At 44.2% G+C, this 27,104-nt stretch overlaps 1 protein-coding gene and 1 long non-coding RNA gene across 2 annotated transcripts in view; one reads left to right on the forward strand and one right to left on the reverse strand.

The window, feature by feature from the left end:
* LOC138719792 (uncharacterized) overlaps positions 1 to 7,621 on the reverse strand; it is a 36,331-nt gene extending 28,710 nt beyond the window's left edge. The window contains exons 1-3 of the long non-coding RNA XR_011337301.1: positions 7,410 to 7,621; positions 6,577 to 6,731; positions 122 to 261 (exon numbers count right to left, since the gene is read on the reverse strand). This is a non-coding gene — a long non-coding RNA (uncharacterized lncRNA). The remainder of the gene's footprint in view (positions 1 to 121; positions 262 to 6,576; positions 6,732 to 7,409) is intronic.
* RPL7L1 (ribosomal protein L7 like 1) overlaps positions 1 to 27,104 on the forward strand; it is a 304,157-nt gene that overhangs the window by 172,386 nt on the left and 104,667 nt on the right. The window lies entirely within an intron of this gene.

Genomic DNA, 27,104 nt, shown 5'->3' on the forward strand with positions numbered 1-27,104 from the left:
GCCCATAAAGAGTGACTTTACACAGCAGCCTCACGTCTCCCACAGGACACAAAGAGGAACCATAAACCATTCCAAGGAAATCCTGAAATTCTGAAGCAGCAAGTCCTGAGAGGAAAAGTACCTGATGACTAGAAGGCATTCTCGAAGTTTCCTGGAATATGGCACCAGCTTCCTCCTGCTGGGAGCTCCTCAGTCCCCCCGATAAACCATCATCTGCAGTAGTGCACTCTCACAGGCATCAGAGGAGAAGTCAGTAAATAACTATGGAAGCCAAAGAATAGAGGATTCTTTCAAATTACTACACCTTCAAGATCAAGGAGAAACAGCATTGCCACGCAGGGACTGTTGGCTGTTGCAGCTTACTCTTACAAAAATTTTATTGGAAGAAACAGACAGTTAAAGAGAAAGTTAAAAGCAAAAAAGTGACCTCCAGGACTGTTTAATCCGTATTGATATTTCTGGCATTCTTCTGTCAAGTCTCTCATCAGTATCTGAAAACTTAAAATTATTAGAGTGACCTATCACCTTCTGCTAAATTCAAAGTCTGTTCAGCCTGCAAACCTCTCTGAAGGGCCATACCCGCCTGGACTCTTCCAGTCCCAAGGAAAGCTTACTGAATCCTCAGCCTTTCAACCACGCTGGGATTCTTGCATTTGGGACAGACATGCAGGATTATTTTCCTCAGCTGACACGCTACTTCCTCTTCTTTTCCCATCTGTTAACAAAGATGGTCCCCTTTATTCCCCAAGCTAGGAATCACAGAATCACAGAATCACAGAATCACAGAATAACCAGGTTGGAAGAGACCCACCGGATCACCGAGTCCAACCGTTCCTACCAAACACTAAACCATATCCCTCAGCACCTCGTCCACCCGTGCCTTAAACACCTCCAGGGAAGGTGACTCAACCACCTCCCTGGGCAGCCTGTTCCAGTGCCCAACGACCCTTTCTGTAAAGAATTTTTTCCTAACGTCTAGCCTAAACCTCCCCTGGCGGAGCTTGAAGCCATTCCCTCTTGTCCTGTCCCCTGTCACTTGGGAGAAGAGGCCAGCACCCTCCTCTCTACAACGTCCTTTCAAGTAGTTGTAGAGAGCAATGAGGTCACCCCTCAGCCTCCTCTTCTCCAGGCTAAACAACCCCAGCTCTCTCAGCCGCTCCTCATAAGGCCTGTTCTCCAGCCCTTTCACCAGCTTTGTTGCTCTTCTCTGGACTCTCTCCAGAGCCTCAACATCCTTCTTGTGGTGAGGGGCCCAGAACTGAACACAGTATTCGAGGAGCGGTCTCACCAGTGCCGAGTACAGAGGGAGGATAACCTCCCTGGACCTGCTGGTCACGCCGTTTCTGATACAAGCCAAGATGCCATTGGCCTTCTTGGCCACCTGGGCACACTGCTGGCTCATATTCAGTCGGCTGTCAACCAACACACCCAGGTCCCTCTCCTCCAGGCAGCTTTCTAGACAGACTTCTCCCAGTCTGTAGCACTGCATAGGGTTGTTGTGCCCCAAGTGCAGGACCCGGCATTTGGCCTTGTTAAACCTCATGCCGTTGGACTCTGCCCAGCGGTCCAGCCTGTTCAGATCCCTTTGCAGAGCCTCCCGACCCTCCAGCAGATCGACACTTCCACCCAGCTTAGTGTCGTCCGCAAACTTGCTAAGGGTGCACTCGATGCCTTCATCCAGATCATTGATGAAGACATTGAACAGGGCTGGACCCAGCACTGAGCCCTGGGGAACCCCACTTGTCACTGGCCTCCAGCTGGATTTCACACCATTTACCACCACTCTCTGGGCCCGGCCATCCAACCAGTTTTCCACCCAGGAGAGTGTGTGCCTGTCCAGCCCAGAGGCTGACAGTTTCTCAAGCAGAACGCTGTGAGAAACTGTGTCAAAGGCTTTGCTGAAGTCCAGGAAGACCACATCCACAGCCTTTCCCTCATCCAGTAGCCGGGTCACTTTGTCATAGAAGGCGATCAGGTTAGTCTGGCAAGACCTGCCTTTTGTGAATCCATGTTGACTGGGCCTGATCACCCGGTTCTCTTGCATGTGCTTCATGATAGCACTCAAGATCACCTGTTCCATGACTTTCCCTGGCACTGAGGTCAGACTGACAGGCCTGTAGTTTCCTGGGTCCTCCCTGCGGCCCTTTTTGTAGATGGGCACAACATCAGCCAGCCTCCAGTCCAGTGGGACTTCCCCAGTCTTCCAGGACTGTTGGAAGATGATGGAAAGGGGTTTGGCCAGCACATCCGCCAGCTCCTTCAGTACCCTAGGGTGAATCCCGTCCGGCCCCATAGACTTGTGACTGTCCAGTCGGGCTAGCAAGGCTCTGACCACCTCCTCTTGGATCATGGGAGCCTCATTATGCTCCTCTAGCTCCTGGGTTTGTACACAGGCGGAACGACCCTCCTTACGACTAAAGACTGAGGCAAAGAAGGCATTAAGTACCTCAGCCTTTTCCTCATCCCCTGTTACTGTTGTCCCTTCTGTGTCCAATAGGGACTGTATGGTCTCCCTAGTCCTCCTTTTATTATTTATATATTTGTAGAAAGATTTTTTGTTATCTTTCACTGACTTGGCCAATCCAATTTCTAGCTGAGCCTTAGCCCTTCTGATTTTTTCCCTACACAATCTCACTTCCCTCCTGTAGTCCACCCAAGAGGCCTGTCCCTTCTTCCAGAGGCCATAAACATTTCTTTTCTTCTTGATATCCCTCAAGATCTCTCTATTCAACCAAGCTGGCTTTCTCCCCTGCCGGCTTTTTTTCCGGACCACAGGGATGGCTTTCTCCTGAGCTGCTAGGACCACCCCTTTGAAGAGCTCCCAGCCCTCCTGGGCTCCCTTGCCCTTGAGTACTGTCTCCCATGAGACTTCACCAACCAGCCTGCTGAAGAGATCAAAGTCTGCCCTCTGGAAATTTAATGTTACGGTCTTGCTAACCACCCTCTTCACTTCACCTAGAACAGAAAATTTTATAATCTCATGATCGCTTAGTCCTAGGCGTCCACCTACCGCCACATCCCCTACAAGGCCTTCTCTGTTCACCAACAGGAGGTCCAGAAGGGCACCTTCCCTGGTTGGTTCATTCACCAACTGTGCAAGGAAGTTATCTCCCACGCACTCCAGGAACCTCCTAGACTGCTTCCTTTCTGCTGTGTTGTACACCCAGCAGATATCAGGCAGATTGAAGTCTCCCACCAGAACGAGAGGCATCGATCTAGAGATTAACCCCAGCTGTTTATAGAAGAGCTCATCAGCTGCTTCTCCTTGGTTGGGTGGTCTGTAACAGACTCCCATCACAAAATCTCCCTTCTGGTGGGCTCCTCTGATTTTGACCCACAGGCACTCAACCTCCTCATCTCCACAATCCATCTCAGTGATGTCCAAGTCCTCCCTTACAAAGAGGGCTACCCCACCTCCTCTCCTACCCTTCCTGTCCCGTCTGAAAAGCTTATACCCCACCATAGCCGTACTCCAGTTATATGAGTCGTCCCACCACGTTTCCGTGATGGCAACGACATCATAGGCCCCTTGCCCTACGACAGCTTCCAGCTCTTCCTTCTTATTTCCCATGCTGCGTGCATTGGTGTAAATGCACTTCAGCTGAGCTGCCGAGCCTTCAGCCCTCCTAGAGGGAACAGGGTTCGTTCCCAACTGCCTGGTAACTGGAGTAGTTGACACCAGAGTGCCTGCATCTCCCTTAACACCCCGAGGTGTGTTCTCCCCCACTTTTTGTGCGGTGAGGTACTGGTGGTCCTCGCCCGCGCACCCTCTCCCAATCACCAATTCCCCACATCCAGGCTCGTTCCTGTCTAGCCTGGGCTCAACCCCCTCCCCCTTCACATCTAGTTTAAAGCTCGATTTATGAGCTTGGCTAGGTTTCTGGCAAGGGCTTTAGCCCCCCCAGGAGACCCATGTGTCCCGCCCTTAGCGAGAAAGCCTGGGGGTGCGTGAGCCCCCCCATGATCAAAAAAGCCAAAGCCCCTCTCCTCGCACCAGGCTCGGAGCCAGGTATTAATCGAATTCTTCATCCTGGCTTCCCCCTCCTCTCTATTTAGCATTGGGATGGAGCAGAATACTACTTGTGCCCCAGAGCCCTCCATCACTTTCCCAATTGCCCTGAAGCCATTCTTGATGGCTTTGGCTTTTTTGTTTGTTAGGTCATCATTACCAGTTTGGACCACTATCAAAGGATAGTAGTCTGTTTCGTGAACCAGGGAAGGAAGTTTTCTAGCCACCTCCTTCCCTGATGCACCCGGTAAGCAGCAGACCTCTCTGTGGAGCGGGTCCGGTCTGCAAATGGGTCCCTCCGTTCCTTTTAGGAGGGAGTCCCCTACAACAATCACCCTCCTCTTCTTCTTGACGGAGGATGTTTTTATCTTTCTCTGAGAATGGTGCAGCCTAGGGAAGGATTCTAGGCTGTGGGAGCCACCATCCTCATCCTCAGGGCTGGATTCCACCTGCAGCACCTGGTACTTGTTCGCCAGGGGGATCTGGGGCTTTGCTGTATGAGTGAGGGGAGTAGGTTTCCTTCCTCTGGCAGGAACTTGCTGCCATTCCCCATCTCTTGTTCCCCCAACCCTGCAGTTTGCAGGTGGATGATGTTCGGACACTCCAGCCCCAGCAGGCTGCTGAGTTAGTGAGAGGGCCCTGCTCCACTGGTCAATCTCCCTCTCACACTCCCTGATGGTCCTCAGTCTCTTCACCTCCTCTCTTAGCTCCTTCACCATGTGAAGGAGTTCCCCCACTCGAGCACAGCTTTCACAAGTGGAGCCAGGACCAGAGGCACGAGCCAGTGTGGGAGGGGGGCACTGCCTGCAGCCCAGGGTCTGGGTAGCTGCATGCACCCACTGTGGCTCCGTCTGGGTGGCAGCATCCACCCTGCCTGCTGCAGCACACGGAGCAGCTTTAGCCTTCTGACGGGTGGCCACCATGGTCTTCGGTGTCCTCTCTCTAGTCTCTAGGTCCTCTCTGCGCCCTGCCTTCTCGCCCTGCCCGCTCGAACTGCCGCTCAAACTGCCCCGCACCTCTTTGCCACGCTCCTCTTCGCCGTGCTCCAGGTCGCGGTGCTCCCAGGGGCGCAGTTTAAATCTCCCGCGAATGCTGATTACCTTCCACATTTAAATCATAGATTCCCAAAAGGCAATTCATGCTGGGAGCATGAACAATGCCTGGCAAATGGCATTCTCAATTTCTGTAAAGGCTCTTCTCTGTTGCTACAAGACAAATGCCCTCTTCTAAAGCAGAAGCAGGCAACACCGAGAAATTAATTCACAGCACTCTCTCTGCTGTAAGCAAGCCTGCTGGTTCCGAAGATGACCTACACGGAGCCCTCCTGAGCTGCAGCGAGGCATGCATGGAACTGCCTGTGGCTCACTGCAAACCAGAGAGCACCACCTGCCTCTCGAACAGAAACCACAGAGGGGCAGGAAGCTTGCACGCTGAGCCAGAGGGCAGCTGGTAAATCAGCCCATGGCATAACACTGACCACCTTCTGTTCCACTGCTTTTAGGATTAGGTGTCCAACAACCTAGCATAACAAGCACTACGAGGGGCTGAGGGAACTGGGGTTGTTCAGCTTAGAAAAGAGGAGGCTGAGAGGAGACATTATCACTGTCTACAACTACCTGGAAGGAGGTTGTGGAGAGGTGGGTGTTGGTCTCTTCTCCCAAATGACAAGGTGATAGGATGAGAGGGAACAGCCTCAAGTTGTGTCAGGTAAGGTTCAGGCTGGATTTTAGGAAAAACTTCACTGAAAGGGTTGTCAAGCACTGGCAGAGGCAGAGGTATTGAGTCCCCATCCTGGAGGGATTTAAGGGACGGGTAAGATGAGGTGCTTAGGGATCTGGTTTAGCAGTGGACAGGTACAGAGGGGCTTGATCTCAAAGGTCTTTTCCAACCTAGTGATTTCGTGACATGCACAGGAACATAAATACAGAAATCACGAGGACTATAAGGTGCTATACACGTTGGTGACTTGGGGCAAGCTGATCATGACTTATTAAAATCACTATGCTTGTACCATCCAGTGCTTCTGATTTCTCATCAGCAAATAAAAAGGTCAAACGCTTAAACCCCTATCAATTACAACAAAACAAAGTGCCTTCCCTTCTACCTCTCCTTCCATCAACACCATTTCTCTAGCAGTAGTGTAAATGTTCTGTTGATTAATATACCTGCTTTTGTCTCAAACCTTCGGGAGAAAACATGTTCTGGTCTAAGAAAACAGGTTGCCTGAGATCAGGGTCAGAGAATTGCATCCAGGAACATTTACCTGAAACTGAGAACACTAAACTTAGCTACTGACTATAAGACATTGTGAGTTACACAAACTAATGTGGGTCACAAATCTGCCAAAACATTAATAAACTCCATTTATAAATATTATAAAATCCTTCCAGAGTCTTGCAGAAAAGATTACTTTTCCTGCAAAGAGCATATCTGTAAAATACAAACTTCTTGTGAACCATATTTGCCATCTACTTCAAAGCCCACCAATAACATCACCCTAATTACAAAGGTTGTGGTATTCAAGGTCAATCTCCTAAGAGAGCTCAAATTGGAAAAATAAATCACACTATCTGAAAAAAAAGTTGTAGATTTTGCTTTGAAATCCATTCCCCCAATCTTCCATGTTCATTTCTCTAAATGTGCTCCACTGTGATTGCAGCTTTCTTGCAAGTCAATGAGAAAAATGGCAAAGTCATCCAGAAAAACATTCCCCAATGGCTCCCTTGTGTGCCAAGCGTTAATAATGAGTTATCTCTACCAGCAGCATTACAACATAACACACCACAGCATCACTGTTGGTGTTTTTTGTTTTAGTTCGGTTTTTGTTTCAGTTAGGGCTTTGTTTTTATACACACATAATTCGGGATGACCATTGTATTGGTCAACCACATGCAGAAAAGAAGGAAAATAATCTCCAATCAATCTCCAGTGTTACAGCACATGCAGGGTTAATTAATTCACACCTTCCCCCATTTCCCTTGGAAAATTATTATGCTGGCTAATAAACCTCACAGTTATGAGGCTTTCGTGAACTTAGAAACCCTGCAGCATTTTAAAGTGCACATGTGGTTTGCTCAGCTGTTGGAGCACTTCTCACCTTAGTCACCCTTTCTCCCTGTGAACTCACACCCCAGAATAGCTTGGCATCAATGAAAAACAACGGTGTGATTGAAAGTGTATGACATTCATGCATTGATTCCTTCCATGACTAATTAAAGGGGTTTAGGGATATATTTTTTTTCCTTTTCTACTAAATGGAGCTATGTTGCCAGAGGTTGAGAGCTGGGGAGCTTGGTGCTTAACAGGCTCTGGATATATTATCTCATCTTCAGGTAAACCACTTAAACCCCGGTGACTTAATTTTGCCAAGTGTAAATCAGAAATAACAAATAACACCTACCTTAAGGTGTCTGCAGACATTCCAGTGACAATGCTGTCTAAAGGAATGCTGACAATACTCACTGAATCTGTGTACAGTGCGATTGAGTTCTTTCTTCCAGCTTCCCACAGAAGTACTTGCCATTAGGGAAGTAGGAAACGCAGAGTAAACGTCTCTTAACATGAACATGGAGATGGTACGCGAACAATCTCAGTGTTTTGCTGCCTGGAGAACCTTGGCGTAACTGCCACTTTCCTCCACGAAATCTGTTTCGGAATAGCAATTTTTATTAATAGCTGAACAAGAGGCAAAAGATTTTTTTCCTGTCAGCTACAAAGAATCTACTCAACGGCAAAAGAAATCAGTGAAGGAAACAGGGCATTTTCTCCCTCAACACCAGATTTCTGTTGCACAATATAAAATATTCTTAAAAGATACTCTTTGAGGAACGTCCTGCCATCAAAATGCTAATTGGTTTCTAAATCAACATCCCTGAAGAATTTTACTGATGGATGACTGACTCATTATGTGCTGACAACCCTATCTTACCTCTATTTACCAAAAAGACTAAAAGATAAATAAACACTATCAAGTACTTTCCAAAATGTTGCAAATAAACACTGCACCAATTTTAGCAGGGGCCTTGCAGAATAGTAAAAAAAAAAAAAATGAAGAAGCCTGAATAAATATTTCTAAATAGAGAGGGAACTGATCCATACAACAGCTTGCATAATTTATCCTTCTCCAACTGAAAATGCCAGAGAACACTGATCAAGACCATGGGTGCCCTAAGACAAGTGAGACCTGTAAGGCATCATCCTGTTGTTTTTCAGAACAGAATTTCCTTCTAGAGCTGATGCTGTAATCACCTTGGACACATGGTCAACAATTGTCCTGGAAAACAGGGTTTTATTTCATGAATCATTTCCCTGACCAGTGTTGAGTGCTATATCTGGCACCAAACATTTCTGAAATCACCTTAAAGCCTATCCAGTTCCAATCATAACACTGTGTTATGGCATTTCCCTGGCAGTCACTCCAGGCAAAAGGTTTTTTCTTCTTTATTTTTTAAATCAGGATTTAAAAAAAAAACAACCCAACCCAAACCAGCACCTCCTCAACAGACACTCACCATCATTATTACTTCTTTCTACAATGAAAGCGATAATGGGAAATGCCTTCAAAATAACCCGGCTCTCAAAAGAAGTGGGTCTAACAATCAAGTAATGTTACCCAGTCTGGAAAGACACTGTGGACTGATGTTGGGAATAGATCTCTAATGCATCCAAGTTCTTCATCTTTGGGAGATGGCCACAGCATGGACATTCATATCACAGTGTTTCGGAAACTAAAGAAGCAGCGTGAGATTGAGGCCAAACGCGAGCAGTCATCAGAAGGGGCAGTATCAGGGTGATCAGCAACAAGAGGAAAGCAGATTCCAGAAACAATCTGTACTGTGGCAAAAGCTGGCAGGAAAAAAAAATATCAAACTGCTTTCCTTGATTTTAATAAAAAATAATGACAGTACTTTGGATTATTTTTTCTCTTTCTGGAAGAAATTAAAGGAGATAGTTGGAAAAATAAAGGAAAGGAATAAAATCTGCTCTTTTTGAATTGGGAAATGTGTCTTCCTGGTGGCGCAGGACCTCAAAAAAGTAGAGAAAAATAGCATTTCTACCAACAAAATGTTTTTTTTTTCTTTACTATCCCACACTTTGACAAAGCATTTTAAGCAATTCTAAGTCATTACAAACCACAGTCACAGGAAGGAAGCAAAATTCAGTTAATGCTTTGCACACCTATATTCCAGCACGTGCAAATTCATACAGCACCCCCCGATATATTTTCTGAATACTTGGCAACAATGTGTTAAATCTAGCCATGGCTGCTTGTGTGGCTCTTTCTTCCTGTACTCAAAGGTGGAAGACTTATGAAGTGGTATCTTTCATCTTTTGAAATTTGTAGGAGCCTTTTTTTTTTTTTTCTTAAAGTACACATATTACAAGGTTCGGAGAGGGTAAAGTCAACAAACTGTGCCCAGCAGCTGGAACACAGAGCAGAGGAACCAGTTCCTGTTAGGGTTGGGTCTACAGCTTCAGATCAGTCACCAGGAAAGCTCAGTCCTCAGACCGAGGCACTTTGTTCTCGCCACAGAAAATCCCATCACACCCTGAGAAGCTAACACTCTTAGAGCCCTCATCACAGAGCTTTTATAGTTTTGTTTATGGCGTTTTTTTAAGGCTGGGAAATTCACAATGACCTGAAATGCTATAGGCCAACATTCTTCTCTCAGCGCTGAACTGTGCTGTCTCTACATGCTCTGAAGTGGTCCAGGGAGCCATTATTTACAGAAGCATACGACACAACTTTATGTACACTGCACATCAGATGAGTTTGTGTGGATAATGATTCCTAGAAAAGTAATTTCTATAAAAAATATTAACTCCCCACACTATGGATTGTCCTGAACATTTACTGATCTATGTCTAATATCAGTTTCTTCCTATGGTAGAAAAGTAACAAAGCAAAAGTTAACAAGACTCCAAAACTTACTTGCCTGAAGTATCTTCCTCAAGGAAGGAATGGTCATTACTCCTAATTTATGTATTCTTATCTATTTATATACTTATTAATGGTCTTAGTTCATACCTTTGGGAGAAGAGACACTCGCACCAAAGTTCACACTCCTACTCAGGCAGCTCAGTGTTGGGTGACAAGCTGGTATTGCTGCCCCAGCTCTGCAGTCGGTGCCTCCCAGTTCTGCTCTAAGCTGTTGCATTTTGCATTAATTGGTTTTCCATTAGTGTAAGAGCTTGTCACATCAGCTTAACAACCGTACTGTGGGTGAAATCATCCCTCGCACTGGAAGAAAAAGAGACATTCAAGTTAATTAAGGACACAGAACAGAAAATTTGTATCAGGCTATTTGGAAACAGCCACCACGAGAAACAGTTTAATTCACTGCTCACAAATATGAGTGAAATTGGAGGCTCTGACTTGAAAAAAATGTATACATATTCTTCATGCTACTTAAGCATGGCTGCAGATGCTTTACCTGACACTTGCAGGAACACAAGGGTGACAACATTCTCTTTTCCACACAGAAAGATGCCAACTTGGTACCAATTTGACTCTGTATTGTCAACCCTGCACATGTCTAATCCATGACTGGGACTCTGTCCTGAACAAGCAGTTACGTTGAGCAAGCTTGTTTCCTTGGAAGGTAAAGCCATCACATAAAATGTCTCCTCTCCAGTCTCTTGGTTAATTTGACAGTCCAACCTGAACACCAGATGAAGACTGAGCTTTCAGAGCCAGGAGGAAGCAATTGAAGGATGCATCCAGCACACGAATACTTCCAGGAGCCAAAAGGAAAGCTCTGTAGAAATCCTTCACTTACTTAAAAAAGAGGATGTACACCTTCCCAGTAACAAAAGTTTAATGGCAGTTATCTTATGTGCTGCCAGGCTGATCCCCACACTGAGCATCCGCTGGACTGAAATTCATGACATGTAGATGCACAACATCGCCTTGCAATGCAGAAGCCAAAGTCATACCCAAGAACAACAGCTTGCCGTGTGGTTTGTATAAGGGTTATCTAGGAGTGCGATGTACAGCATGCACATTTTTCAGGGAGGCAGAGAAGTTTTGGAAACCACAAGTCCCTTTGACACTAAATGGGATCAAGCTACATCACCACAGACTTCACAGCCACAAGATTTGTGGGTGCCCTACCAGAGACCTAAAGGCAGATTTTGACAGCTGCTACAGAGCATCCTCTCCATATCAGTAGGACATAAACACACGAAACCAGAGCTGGGTGTTCCCAGAACAGCGTCACTGCAAGATCAGATGATGCCAGTGAACGTGCTGCTCCTGAGGAATCCAACCGGAAGGGGCTGCCAGGGACAGATGTTGTGTGGGAAGCAATGCCTGCAGCAAAGGGCTTCAAACCAGAGCACCTTGGCTGTGCTGCAACAGGGTAATTTGGTACTTTCCCACATGGTCAGCCAGCTTGCCTGGCCAGCAGGAGAGAGATGTAGCAGAAACATCTTTCTTCTGAAAGATTACTCCTGGCTCTGGAGAGGTCTGTAATTTTTGGCAGGCTCCTGACGGGCTGCACAAAGGGAAAAGGAACCTCTTTGCTCCCTCTCCCACACTGTAGCCACGCAAGGCGCAGCCATAACGTAGCTCTTAATAAAGAAACACAGATGTGCCCTGTAGGCACTTAAAAGGCTAAAGGAAAAAAAAAAAGAAAAAGAAAAAAGAAGTTCCTGTGTGTTTCATAAATCGGTATAAGCATAATGCAACCTACTATCCTAGCTAGAAAATGAAATATCTTAAAAAGTATTGAATCCTCTGTGAATTTTCTCAGTGGATCAGCATGAAGCTATTTAGCCCAGATGTTTCTCCAATTCTGATGCATTAAGAGATGCACAGCATTGTAGCCAAGTGTTAACATAGTCAATATAATGTAAAACATGTAAAGATAGTGGCTTCCAAAGTTATTAGATGTTTTCACTCTAACCACTCTACTTCCTTAAGCAGCCTTATTCTCTTTACAAAACGCACTTTCTTGTTAGCTTACATGGAAGAAGAACAAAAACCTCCCCTCTCCCCCATCAAAACCTAATTCTGTATGTTCCCTGGAAGAACACACAAGGGCCAAGTAAAGACTGACACGGAGCCTTTCAGAAATGGAAATCTCACCTCTGAACAGCAATACTCATACTACAGGCAAACACAAGGCCAACAGCTGGGTACCACGTGAGCAGGTGAAGAAGTGACGGTGAGATTTTTGATGACAATTTGGTGTCCAAAAGACAGAGTTTCTCACTGCATGGTTAGCGTTTGCATCTGTGATGGATTTAGGGATTTGTAGAGGTAGTTTTAAAGATATCTAAGCAGGTGCAACGTCTGTGTTGGAATGGCCAAAGCAAAGGATGAAGCAACAATGGGGATATGAAGTAGCAAAGACAAGGTAACAGCATGTGCTTAGAAGGATGCAAGATAAAGAAGGCAAAGGAATAAACTGGCATTCTCTATGGACGAAAGACAGAATGAAATATCTTGCACTGACAGTCTGTTTGGAAAAATGTCTATTAATATAATAAGTAATTCAGAACAGTTGAAAACATTTCAGAGACCATTTCTGCATGATCTACCTGTCAGGATGTGAGCTGTGTAATTCATTCTTCAAGACCTTGTTGGGTTACAAGGACAAAGCCACAATCCTAAACTAATGAACTCCTGCTACAGCTTTGAACTTGCAGTCCCAACTCTGTTTTCACATAAATACTTGCTAGGGCACACCTCATGCTTAGAAGGGAAACCAGCACCGACAAGAGGAATTACTTCCATTGTGTTCTAAGTGGCATTTGTTCTATTTTTTTTTTCTTGGAGCAACTTCAGTTTGGTCTGGATTTTCTCATGTCCTTTTAAGGCAAACAGGCGTCACTCAAGTTTAGGCCATATAGTGGGTCCTAATGCAAACTACCATGGAATACACGCTGACTGCTAATATGCTCATTACCCTCTAGAATAAAGTAGGGACATAGAGGGTTTGTTTCACCTCTACAAGATACATGTTAGGTTACCAAATTTCCTGTATGACACGTGCCAACTATTCTGCCTGGTTTTTTACCCCATGGCTACACAACAACTCATTGTTAGACTGTATTTCCCGCATAACCACTCAAATTCACATTTCAAGCAGTTGCTTTTATTTAAAAATATTTGGGGATTTTCAATTTGTTCAGATGACAAACCTGTATTTTGAAAAACAAGTTTGTAAAACCATAGCAGGTGGCAGAATTTTTCCTCCTATGTTGCAGAGCTTAATCCCAAACCTTGCATTATTCACGGATAATTTAAACCATTCTGTATTTTTCAAGTTGGATACAGTCCTCAATAGCTGTTGGACAAAAGCTGATGACATCTGTAACCGCTAGATAGCTCTCTTCTCTTTAACAATCAGAGAATTATAATGCATTTATGAAAGAAGTCAAACATTCAGCCTGTACTTGATTGCTCTACACTGTTTCTAAATTGAAGTATTGTGACCAGTTCTGGAGTCTCCAGCATAAGAAGGATATGGGACTGTTGGAACGAGTCCAGAGGAGGCCACAAAGACGATCCAACGGCTGGAGCGTATCTGCTATGAGGACAGGCTGAGCGAGGTGGGCTTGTTCAGCCTGGAGAAGTGAAGGCTTCGGGGAGATCTTATAGCAACCTTACAGTACTGAAAGGGCTGCAGGAAAGCTGGGGAGGGGCTTTCTACAAGAGTATGGAGTGACAGGATGAGGGGGAATGGCTTTAAATTAGGAAGGGGGAAGATTTAGATTAGACATTAAGAAGAAATTCTTCATGATGAGCGTGGTGAGGCACTGGCTCAGGGTGCCCAGGGAAGCTGTGGCTGCCCCATCCCTGGAGGTGTTCAAGGCCAAGTTGGATGGGGCTTTGAGCAACCTGATCCAGTGTGAGGTGTCCCTGCCCATGGCAGGGGGATGGAACTGGGTGATCATTAAGGTCCCTTTCAACCCAAACCATTCTATGATTATATGAATTTAAAAACTAATTCTTGTATCATCCATTTCACTTTTATCCATTTGTCAGCTCAAAGGTTAGATGAAGCTATAACAATGTAAAGTTCCTTTAAATCATAGTAATTTGAAAAAGGAAAACATGGGATAGTGAAAAAAAGAGGCGCAGTCTTGAGCTATCTCTTCAACTGTGAAAATATTGTCAAATAGTCATTACTGTCATGTTTATTTGCAAACTCTCAGACAACTCGTGACCTGGATATTGTAACACTTATTTCATTTCTAAGATGGTTTTTGAAAACTGTGACAAAAAAGAAACACAAAGTTCTGATAATTAAAGCATATTTTGCCTTGGGTTTACTCACTTCCTTCTCTATCACTACTTCTCCTGCGTGGGCTTTAATAGCGAAGTCCCTAAATGTTAAGAAACAGAAATGCTCTATAGGCAAGAATGCCAAAGAGCATGGCTGGAGGCTGGCTTCTGCTGAGAACTCAATGCCACTGTGCAGAAACCACACAGTAACCACTGCACCTGTACAGGCCACCCAGCTGTTGCTCTGAAAAGTCTCTTCCTTCAGTGTCAGTAGTTCCTGTCCTTACTGCAATATGCTTTGGGGAATAAGATTGATTCAGACCCTGAAATTTAACCACTGAGAGCAAACAAAGCACCTGAACTTTCCATGTGGAAATTTCCTACATCTTCCTTGGGAGACAAAAGCATTTTTTCTCCATTTCAAATAAAACACTGAATAGAGAAATAATAGCTTAAAAATTGGAATTATTACTGAGACACTGCAAATGCTGGTGTCTCAATTCTCTATTTCCATCAAATGACAAACTAGACCATTGTCTTTCTCTATCCAAATAATAGGCAGCAAAGGACCTAATCAGAAATGATCGCTTGTATTATCCGGTTTCTACACTTCATTTTACAGAATTACTTCTTTCCTGTGTAATTTTCATTGATGTTTAGCTGGCTCCCAAACAGCTCCGAGTCCGCTTTGCTCAAGTTAGTTTTAACTTCTTCCAGAACAGAACTGTTGCAGCAAAATAATTTTCCTGATATATAGCTCAAACTTCTCTTGCGTTTGTACGTGAAATATGAGGCTGCATTTGTGAGTACATACAGTGACAGACAGCAAAATGCCTGCAGAGGAGAAACAACAGCTCCAACAGCTGAGCTGAGAGAAGCTAATTCACTAATATTTCAAGAATGTGTCACCCGAAAGCACTGGGCAAAGAAATAAATCATTGCAGCTAACATACCCTGCTATTGCTCTGTCCACTAACAGCACCAAGACCTTTTCTCTCAAAACCGGGCCTAAAGAAAAGTAAGAAAACTTAGCGTGACTCAAATATATTTATATATGAGGACAACATTGCCCGTTGGCTTTAAAGCTCCTACTGTAGATTGGCCAGTCCACAAATTACTATAGTTCTTTTCACTATTTAAATACAGCCCATCTCTGAGTTTGGTGAAATGCTTCTTGAAATAAAATTTATCCTGACTCCACTTCGTTTTAAAAGTAGGTATTTACTGCTGACTTGTTGTAAAATTTGTTATCCAATACTTCTTACTCTGTTCACAGAAAGCAAAGAAAGAAAGGACAGCAGTGACTTTTGTATAAAAACCAGACTCCCTAAGGCACAAGCAAGGGAATGCCATTTATCAGAGTAAAAACAATAGTGCCGTTATGGGAACAATTGCAAGGCCTGTGTTTCTGTGTATGAGCGGTGGCTGAGGTACAGCTGGTCCCGCTTCGAGTGGGCTACTTCTGGTCCTATTTTAACCATAGAACCAGAGAATGTCCTGAGTTGGAAGGGACCCACAAGGACCATCGAGTGCAACTCCTGTCCCTGCACATTCACATAGTGGGGCTGAGGGCGTTGGCCAAATGCTTCTGGAATATTGTCAGGCTTGGCACCGTGACGGCTTCCCTGAAAGCTCCACCACCCTCTGGGGGAAGAACCTTTTCCTAGTATCTGACCTAAACCTCTCCTGGCACATATTCCTGCCATTCCCTTGGATCCTGTCATTGGTAACCAGAGAGGAGAGCTCAGTGCCTGCTCCTCCTCCCCTTGCGAAGAAGCTGCAGACCACAATGAGGTCCCCCCTCAGTCTCCCTGTTCCAGGCTGAACAGACCAAGTGACTTCAGTTGCTCCTTACACACCTTTCCCTCTAGACCCTTCACCAACTTTGTGGCCTCCTCTAGACACTCTCCGGTAGCTTGAGATCCTTTTGATTCTGTGGTGTCCAGATCTGTACACAGCACGCAAGGGCCACACTTTAACGCCATCTACCTTACTTTCAACAAACACGGGGAGCTGCAGCCCTGACCATCTAAGATGATCAGTGCTCATCAGATGTTGCTGGGGAGATCTTCACACAAACTATTGATCTACTTTCGAGGCTCTCAGGACTCAGGGTGCTGTTTTCCTATTCAGCAAGGCAATGTCAGCAGTCATTAAAAGCATTTACACCAGCAGCAGCTCTTTTTTGGAGACTTCAAGATCGATTTTTGATGGCTTAGCTGCAGTATTGGATCAGAAGCAGAATGTTTTAAGTTCAAAAATACTATTCCACTGTGGTCTCACAATACATTGTAACAATACATGGTTGCAATAATTTTTCTTGAATTCTATTAGGGATGTGGGTTATAAAATATTTCTAATTAGAAGAGGGAAAACCTGTCAGAGCCACTGTATCAAGCCAGCTTACTTTCTCAAACATACCCACAGAGAAGTATGATTTGATACAGTAGCCTCATCTCAGTACAAATCCATGCTTTTCACAGAGGCTTCTTACATTGGACAACAATGCAGCCAAACACTAAGTTATGATTTTTCATCTTTGACATGTCTTCATTTCCTCTTCCTTACCCCCACCCCCTCAGGGATTCTGCAGATCCAGTAGGAGATTGCTCACCTGGAATATAAAACCCAGGGCCTCCACCTACAGACTCTATTTATTGATTGCTCTTCCCTGACAGCTCTGAGGGTGGATGTTTACATTCCACCTTCACCATTAATTTCTTCTCCATATCCCTACCCAGTCCTAGCTACCGTGTCGCTCCTTTTCCTGGCTTTCCAAGCTGCCTTTCTTACCCCTGCAGCAAAAGCACAGAGGATGTAACCTGCACAAGCTGCGATCCTTGCTCAGCATTTGATCATGTCCCTTCTCCATTGAAATCCCTCTGCCAGATGCTCATAGAATCATTGACATTGGAAAATACCTCTAAGCTGATCCAGTCCAACCATCAGCCCAACACCACTGTGCCTACTACATCATGTCACAAAGTGCCACTGTTTTTTAACCCCTCCAGAGATGGTGACTCCACCACTGCCCCGGGCAGCCTCTGCTAGTGCTTCATCAGTGTTTTGGTAATATTTTATTTCTTAATATCCAACCTAAGCCTTCCCTGGCGCAACTTGAGGCCATTTCCTCTTATCCTATCACTTGTTACTTGTGAGAAGAGACCCAAAGCCACCTCCCTACCATGTAAAATTGGTTTCACTTCAAAAGCTGACAGGGTTCTTTCCCCAGCTAGTCATACCAATCATCAAGCTTTCCCCTGGCCTCTCTCTCAATCCATCACCAAATATTGTTCTGTCCATCTGTTTGTCACACTTCATGTCTTTCCTCACAGAGAGCTCATGCAAGACACACAAGTGTCTTTTAAAGAGTCATCTCTGTGCTGTGTTAAGCAATGACTGAAATGGGCTTGTGAAAGGAATCTTGTTTTCATAGAAACACAGAATGTGCTGAGTTGGAACGGACCCACTGGGATCATCGAGTGTAACTCCTGTCCCTGCACAGGACAACCCCAATACTCACTGTCGGGGGGCGGGGGGTGTAGGTCAAATGCTTCTGGAATATTGTCAGGCTTGGTGCCATGTCTGCTTCCCTGGGAGCTGTTCCAGTACTCCACCACCTTCTGGGGGAAGAACCTTTTCCTAATATCCAACCTAAACCTCCCCTGGCACATCTTCCTGCCATTCCTTTGGGTCCTATCATTGGTCACCAGAGAGAAGAGCTCAGTGCTTGCTCTTCCTCCCCTTGTGAAGAAGCTGTAGACCACAATGAGGTCTCTTCTCTGTCTCCTCTTCTCCCAGGATAAGCTCTCTTCCCTCCTTTCTGCCCTCAGACAGGAAACACGTCTGAGTTGGAATCAGAAGACCCTCACTGAAGGCATCCACAGACCCTCGCTGAGGGCAAATGTTCCCTGAACTGGGCAGAACCAGTCACACGCACAAATTTATTCCCCTTCACATGCCGAGTATGTTTGCAGGATCAAAGCATATACTTCAGTATTTGGCCCAGTAAAATATCACCTTTCCGTAGCATTCCTCCCATGCTTATGGGTTTTACAAGGGATCCCTGCAAAGGGATCTGAACAGGCTGGACCGCTGGGCTGAGTCCAATGGCATGAGGTTTAACAAGGCCAAATGCCGGGTCCTGCACTTGGGGCACAACAACCCTGTGCAGCTACAGACTAGGAGAAGTCTGTCTAGAAAGCTGCCTGGAGGAGAGGGACCTGGGGGTGTTGGTTGACAGCGACTGAACATGAGCCAGCAGTGGCCCAGGTGGCCAAGAAGGCCAATGGCATCTTGGCTTGGATCAGAAACGGTGTGACCAGCAGGCCCAGGGAGGTTATTCTCCCTCTGTACTCGGCACTGGTGAGACCGCTCCTCGAATCCTGTGTTCAGTTCTGGGCCCCTCACCACAAGAAGGATGTTGAGGCTCTGGAGCGAGTCCAGAGAAGAGCAACAAAGCTGGGGAAGGGGCTGGAGAACAAGAGGAGAGGCTGAGAGAGCTGGGGGTGTTTAGCCTGGAGAAGAGGAGGCTGAGGGGAGGCCTCATTGCTCTCTATAACTACCTGAAAGGAGGTTGTAGAGAGGAGGGTGCTGGCCTCTTCTCCCAAGTGACAGGGGACAGGACAAGAGGGAATGGCCTCAAGCTCCGCCAGGGGAGATTTAGGCTGGACATGAGGAAAAAAATTCTTCACAGAAAGGGTCATTGGGCACTGGAACAGGCTGCCCAGGGAGGGGGTTGGGTCCCCTTCCCTGGAGGTGTTTAAGGCACGGGTGGACGAGGTGCTAAGGGGCATGGGTTAGTGTTTGATAGGAATGGTTGGACTCGATGATCCGGTGGGTCTCTTCCAACCTGGTTATTCTATGATTCTATGAAATTTGTGACCTATCCTATGTGATACTTTCTGCTTTCCTCTCCCAAGTACAGTGCAAACCAGCAATTAGGACGGCACATCAGGTACAACTTAGTTTGATTCCCTGGTTCGCTCTCATTGAAGAAGGAACAGCAGAACAGACAAAAAAATTAACTTCCATTGATTGTGGCCTTAAAAAAAAAAAGCATTAAAACTGCATTTAAAAAAAAACCAACAACAACAACAAAAAAAAAACCCATCACCAACAAAACACAAAAGGCAGCAGCAATATGAATGTAGTAAAACTCTGATACCACAGTAAATTAAGGGGCAGAAGTCTGGTACGTTTCAAGCTGTGGAACTGCTGTCCATGTGGAAGCCATTCAATTAGAGACCCCCCTCCTGGTAGGAAAGCACTGAAGCCTCATACACTTACCAGCTTTTCAGGGCAGTACATAGTCATATACTCACCAAAAACAAGCACAAGACAAAGGGAAAGCTTCAAAACACACACAAGCCATGCTTGTGTGCTGTTCTGCATTCCAGAAATGTCAATGTTGTACTCCTTAGGATTAGCCTCTGTGATATCTTCTAAAGAAAACAAACCACAAAACCCAAAGGCAGCATCTAATGATGTAAAAAAAAAATCTGCTACAATGCATTCATTATTGAACGATGTTTCCTTAACTAGAAACTGTGTTTCCCTTCCAAAGCCCATACTTACTCATGGCACTGTCAGCTACACTGTGCTGTCCCCCTAACTGAAGGAAATTCATCAATACTGGTCCATGCACGCAGTCACTGTTTCAAAAGGTGATCATATTACTCAGGCAAAATAAAGTAACTAGATAATTACAACTTTACTTACTTCAGGATATAAAATGATCACATAAGGACTGAAGAATGGCTTTTCTAGCTCTCTGGCCTTCAAGACTGTGGCAAAATCAAGCTCTGGGGTCTCCAGGTTTTCGCTTTTCCAAAGCACATGCTCCAATTTGCTGGCAGAACCGAGCAGATCTGAACCAACTATAAACAAAACCAATTTCTTTTTTCTCCTCTTTGTAAACATGCCTGAAATAATAACCAGTGAAAGTAAACTGTACCTACTGGACAATTTCTGAATGCATACACTAGGTTATTGTTAACACAATAGCCTTTAGCATACTAAGAATTACACAACTGAAAACTCTAAGCTAGCTTTGAAGAGAATAAGTGATCCAGAGTTAATAATGGTATGCAAATAAAGAAAAAAAATACAGAGCAAACTACTGTTCTGTTATTTTCTGCTTTCACAATGCATAAAGGAACTCAATTTTTTAAAATTTAAACAATGCTGGCACACAACACTTAGGTCATAGTGCCAGAGGCGTACAGAATTCATGAAATTATGAAACACCTTGTCGTGAAGTAAAGCTGCCCTTAACTGTGTGGTCAAACGACTTACTGCTTTAGACCATTACATGGATTGAGGTAGCAGAGATGTAAAGAGATAAACAACCTTACTAGTAGGCAACGCGTGCTTCCTCTAGTTAAAGAGATGACACCGAGCTCACTGAAGAGCTGGTCCAGGATGAAACCAAGACTGCAAATCACTGAACTCAATGGGGGTTACAGGTGTGCAGCATCCTGACATAAGCAGCATTTTTTAAGCTTTCAAGCACAAGACAGTTTCAAAATCATCCAAGTAGTTCCAAGCGCATGAAAGCAAACTACGTCATACGTGCTTTTAGTCTTCAAAACTCCTTGTTTAAAACAATGGGTTCTCCCAGATTCTTCACAAGAGCTCCATAAGGGGAGGTTCAACTACAACAAACATAAGGCTGATCTAACATTAGTCCTCTCCTTTGATTTAAGTTTTCATAACTTCTGAAAATATGCAGATTGAACTGTGATTGAACAAAATATATTGAACAAAAATATGCAGATTGAGCAAAAATATGCTGCTGTTTGGGAAATACTTAGTCATCACAAATAATTTTCACATAAATTTCAGTCTCTAAATGTTTTGTCCTCGAAATTTCAGAGCTGCAGCAGAGAATTTCCAAAGGAATTTTGAAAATTGTCAATGAAATTAGTAAAAAGTTTAAGAGGGAGAAATTACCTTTTTTTTTTTTAGAAGCAGCTCCAATACACAGAGCAGCGATTCATTTTTGACATAAAACATTACTTGCAACTCCTCTGCTGCAACTGCAACCGAAAAGCACAACACGGTACTTAACACAGCTGTAATACAAAATGGTTAATTCCATTTGAAAGTCCTGGAACAGTTTAGTTTTCAAACGCAACAAACTTTATCGAGAAACCAGAGTCAATAACATAGCAACAGCCACCAAAACCCAATATTAATTGTACAGAATGAGAACATTAAGGCCTTGTTTAAAGTTGACCTCAGCCAAGCTAGTGCAACGTTTTGCCTTGCTGGCACCTATCATGTCTACAAGTTTAAGTCTGGTCTCATGTACTATAGAGTCTGTGCCCAAAGCAAATGCCAAATTTCATACCTATTTATAAAGTATGAAAAGAAGGACCCAGGGGACAAATCAGTAGTTACTGTGTAACAAATAATAGAATCATAGAATGGATTGGGTTGGAAGGAACCTCAAAGATCAGTTCTACCTCCCTGCCGTGGGCATGGACACCTCTCACCAGACCTAGGCTGCTCAAAGCCCCATCCAACCTGGCCTTGAACACCGCCAGGGAGGGGGCAGCCACAGCTTCCCAGGGCAACCTGGGCCAGTGCCTCCCCACCCTCACTGTGAAGAATTTCTTCCTAACCTATATCTTCCCCCTTCCAATTTAAAGCCATTCCCCCTCATCCTATCACTCCACACCCTTGGAAAAAGGACTTCCTCAGCTTTCTTGTAGCCCCTTCAGGTGCTGGAAGGTCACTATAAGGTCTCGCCAGACCATTCTCTCCTCCAGTCTGAACAAGTTCAACTCTCTCACAGCAGACATGCTCCAACCCGCTGGTCATCTTCATGGCCTCCTCTAGGCTTGTTCTAACATATCTATGGCCTTCCTATGCTGAGGATTCCAGAATAATAAACCTCTCTGTCCTCAGTATGCTGATATGTCTTTATAACCACCCCCTTTTATTGAGGAAGACCAAAACCAATGCCCTGAGCACCCAGAGGGAAGTTGAATACAACTCCAGAGCAAAGGAGTAGATAATGGGAAGGCTTCGTTCTATAACAACTTTACCGCATCCTTTATATGGCTACTTTGAATTAATTAGGTAAATTTGACTGAAGTAATAAAATATTAACTAGACTAATGGTAAATTCTTGGTTCAACTCATGTGGTACGTTGCCTTTTGCCTGTAATGATTTCAAGTGCAACACCACATAGGAGCACTATAACTATCTCTTAAGAAAACAGGTAAATCAAAATACAACACATTTCCTCACAGTTAACTATTTGAAAGGTTAACGTCTAAGGTGGCACTCTCCTCCTTTCATTTGGCATCTTCCGGCAATCAAATCCCAATGCCTCACACCATTCAAGGTTTTACAACACTTTCAGGACAGCTGTGGTTGACGCATGAATTTCTCCTTTCACAGGAGGTGTAAGAAAACTAATTTGGCATAATTTTTTACCTGAAAAGAAGAAAATAGATCACATGAATATAAGAAAGTGTGAGAGCCTTACCATGTGTTCTGTCAGCCAGCCCTGTAAACACAACGTGAGCACAACCAGACAGAGAATCATGGGCAGCAGGACTGCAGCTATCAATTATTTAAGAGAAGTCTGCCTGGAGACACCCATGCCAAGCACCTGAATCCACTTTAATGGTGGAAGCGGACACATATGCTTGGGGACTTCAAATCCTTTATGAGTAACACTCACGATATAAGAACAGAGCACAAGCTTTAAGGAAGACTGCTGTATGTGTGTGGTGTTCTGTGCAGCTCAACTACCATTGCTCAGCCTGGTTTAGCAACGCGCAGGGCCTATAGTTCAGCTTGCTGCTGCGCAGATGAAAAGCCAGGATTTTCAAGTGATCTAGCATAAATTACATTTCCACATCACAGCTCCTTGCCTTAATAGTACTTAGATGAAAAGGTCTAATGAAAAATTAAGTGAATAATGTTGCACGCTGGAAAAAGTGCTCCTTTTGACAAACTGATTAACTAGAAAGCCTACACCAGCACTTCTTGGATGGGTTCCCAGGAAAATCTCTCATGTTCCTGCTATTCCTCATCCTGAATAAATAAATGAATACAAAACATTACTCAAATATGGAGAAAGTTATTTTCAACAACTGATAGAGAGCGTTTTGATAATAGCGTACATGTGTATTAAAAATACACATATCTCGGCGTTTACAGAGAGGACGTGATTTCTCATGCTCTCAGCTTAACAGAACACTTCAAAGCCCCCTACTCATTTCTGAAAAGCAGCCCAATGTAAAATACTGCAGAAAACTTAACTCCTAAAATAATTGCTTTCCTCTACCAATAGCTCTTCACTATAATTTATGAAGTTGATGGAAAAAAAAATAATTTTGAGCAAACGTAGTTTGAAAATATTCAAATTAATTCACACCTCTTCACTTTTATAGGATATAAATCTCTCGAGGTTTTTATATGGAGGCATAATACTTGTTACTGCACTGACATTTGCTCTGAAAGACAACCTACATGAGTCAAAGCAAAAGGAAACGTCACACTTAGACTAACAAATCACAGGAACTTGTAGGCAAAAGCTGCAGAAAATTGCAATAGAGGGAAAAAAGGGGAGACACAAAAAGGATGTAGTGGGAAATGGAAGAGGAAAGGCTAGAGACGAGGAGAAAAAAAGAAAAGCAAACACTTAGAAGAAAAGGGAGCTCTGGCAATTTCCAAGCGGAACGCCCAACAGGAGAGAAGCAGAAAATTTGGCAGCTGACCCTGAAAGAAAAGCACAACTGAGACTGGGAGGAGGGAAAAGAGGCAGAGAGAGAAAAGAAGGTAGAAAAGAAGAAAAGAAGATGAGTTGTAGTGTTGTCTGGCCACAGCACAAAAGCCTGCTCAGCCACACGTGTTGTTGTGGCTAGCAGGTAAGGCAGATAAATGATAAATCCAACTCCTGAAGATCTATCCAGGCAACAGCACCTGCAGCTCTTCTAGGAGAATCTACATTAAGTTTGAACAGGAGGCTTTTATTATGATGATGTCCCCAATTTTAGAACTGTAATAATGGTCTAGGTCTGCGTGATGATCCTGTTCTCATTACAGCACAATTATTGTCCTGCTCTTTCACCACTCCCTGTTCTTCTGTTCATCGCTGGCATGGCCAGCGTAGACAGATGCAGCCTCTGCTGTGCCATCAACTCACTCAGCACACTGGAATCTAAGTATTTACACTTACATAAAATTAACCAGTGAGTACTTTGTCATGCTAAAATGCACGACAGCAAAACCATTATGCGATGGGTTCTCAGAATAGGGAACAGCAAAAGGTGGGGAGAGCTGTGATTTGCTTTCCTTTACTAGAGAATTTAAAATACCCTGTCTCTGAAGAGCGTACAACGTACGTAACACTGATCAAGATAAAGGGCCAGGGGTTAATTGGTGGAATTCTGGTAGAGCTAGCTTCACATGATCCATAATCCTCCACAGGTATGCTGAGATACCTAAGGTGTGGAAAGCTAATTATAGTCAGTTTTTCTGTAAACACAGATGCCAGGTTCACCTCTACTGTTCTTGGTCATTTCCCTTGTTGGTGTCGCTGTCCTGTTGCCGGCCGGGTGCTCAGAGCAACCTCACCTTGAAACATGCTCTTCCTGTAAAATTTTATGGGCCATCCTGAGCACGCTTCTGAAGAGCGTTCTTCTCAGATTGTATCAGACAATGATGCCAAGTGTTGCACGAATGCCTTTGGAGGATGCTATTCCTAACTCTTCCTTCCTCCTGTGCAGTTCAGTAGTCCTTCATTCCGTGATCTTTGGGTGCACCGTTTCTCTTAGCCACAGCATAATGGTGGAAATTACATCTCCCTCTGTGTTTAGCTTGCTAAAGCCCATAATAACCTAGATGTATTATGAACAGAACATTCCCGTAACTCCACAAGAAAGAATAGTTTTCTTCCTGGCTTCTCTTCAGCACTCAATGGTTAACAGGAGCAGGCTGCCTCTTCTGAACACAAGAGATATTAACAAAGCTGTTGGCCACGTACCACGAGAACTTCTGCCTAATCGGATTGAAGAAATGCACTATATTTTGCAAGGGAGAGGGGAAGAAACATTCTGGTAAATCTTATTTGGCTCTTTTCAGTAGAGCTGACAAGATGTTGTAAGCTGAGTGAATGTAGGTTGAAAAAGTTGGCAAGAGAAGAACAGCGTTCTTCAAGCTTGACTCCATAGCCAAATCCGATGGGTAGCGTAACATACTGTATAGCCTCAAGTCAGAACAAAATCCATAAACTGAAAAGCAACCCCACAGCACTCAGTCATCACATCTATTCATACATGAAGGACTGGCTTCATAATCAAAGGAAAATTACTTCATTGGGCTCACCGCCCAATACTGAGTTGGAAAGTTCTATTTCTTGGATTTAATCGTAGGCAGTCGGGATGATGTCTCCAACCTCCACAAAGCTCATGTTCTTTGAACAGTTTATGATGAACCTATTGTTTACCACAATCCTAGAAATGTAACATAAGGGAAATCCAGAAAGCAAATGATGCTGCCATCATGTAGACACTGCACATTCAAGAAGGAATCATTTTCCTGATTTGAAACACAGCCAATGTTTTGTATTGGCAAAATTATGTAACAGTCCCCAATGTCTGTAGTAGTCCAACATCCATCTGTGTTTTAACCTACATTTCCTTTTATCTTATGACTATTATTTAATTTTTATTGCATTGGAGTGTTTTGGGCCTGACTTTGACTTCTTGGCTGAGGCAATACCGTAAAGCAAGTGCACTCCTAACGAGTGCCTTCTGCCTTCCTCCATGCTCTGCTCACCCTTGGAAGAAAGCAGGCATGCCAGCAGAGAGAAGGTGCCAAGCCGTTTCCCCAGTCAGGGGAAGCGCATCCCAACAGCACCGGGAGACCGTTGTACACTTTGTTCTTACAAATCTCCAAAGGAAGGGACTCCATAGCCCCCTTCAACACCTGTTTGTTTCAGGAGACCAGCTCTTCCTGACATAAAAATGCCTTTTTCTTGCAAACCACTTCTTGCCCTCTTCTTTGGGGACACGTGGTATCAGTCAGCACCAGTCTTCTTTACATCCAGATTTATCACAAGTGAAAAGTTGGACCAAGTCTTATTCTCTATACAACAAATCAAAACCCTCCAGTTCTTCTAATCCCCTTATTACCCTGTCACTCACGTGAGTTCTAACTCCTCTACCTTAAATGTGCAAACACACCATCTTCTCACTAAGCTTCTAGCACCACTGGGCACAGTTACAGGTATCTTCTGACAAATCACGTATTTATTAGCACTCTCCAGAATTAAATACTTTTTTTTTCAACAGCATCACTTGCTTGACTCTTTTTTTTCACCCATTAAAACTTCCTTTCCACCCTTCTCCAGCTTACACAGTTCCTTTTTTACATTCATGCATTGTATTTCTACTTCTCCACTGTCATAATGCATTTGTGCATTGAGTTTCATGCATCTCTTTAAGACCATTTCACTAATTTATCCACCATCCTCACCTTCACAGTCTGAGTCATTTCAAACCCATCCCCATCTGGACTTGCTCCACCAATTGTTTACACCACCATTCCCACTGGTTGCGCTCCAAGTCATTAAGGAAGTAGAATCATAGAATAATCAGGTTGGAAGAGACCCACCGGATCATCATGTCCAACCATTCCTGTCAAAGTAGATCAAAGAAGATCTTAAAAGCATCCTTAGGTCTCTACCTGAAAAACCAATCCAACTGACATCTATGTTACAGTTACACAAGTTTGCTGCCTACTCATATTCCACTAGACCTTAGTTAACAGGTCTAGATACCAAGGTAGATGCTGTAGTACTGGTACAAGGCCATGAGCTGCGCAACTCTGAGTGT

This window comes from Phaenicophaeus curvirostris, chromosome 4 (assembly GCF_032191515.1).
Source record: "Phaenicophaeus curvirostris isolate KB17595 chromosome 4, BPBGC_Pcur_1.0, whole genome shotgun sequence".
Lineage (NCBI taxonomy): Eukaryota > Metazoa > Chordata > Aves > Cuculiformes > Cuculidae > Phaenicophaeus > Phaenicophaeus curvirostris.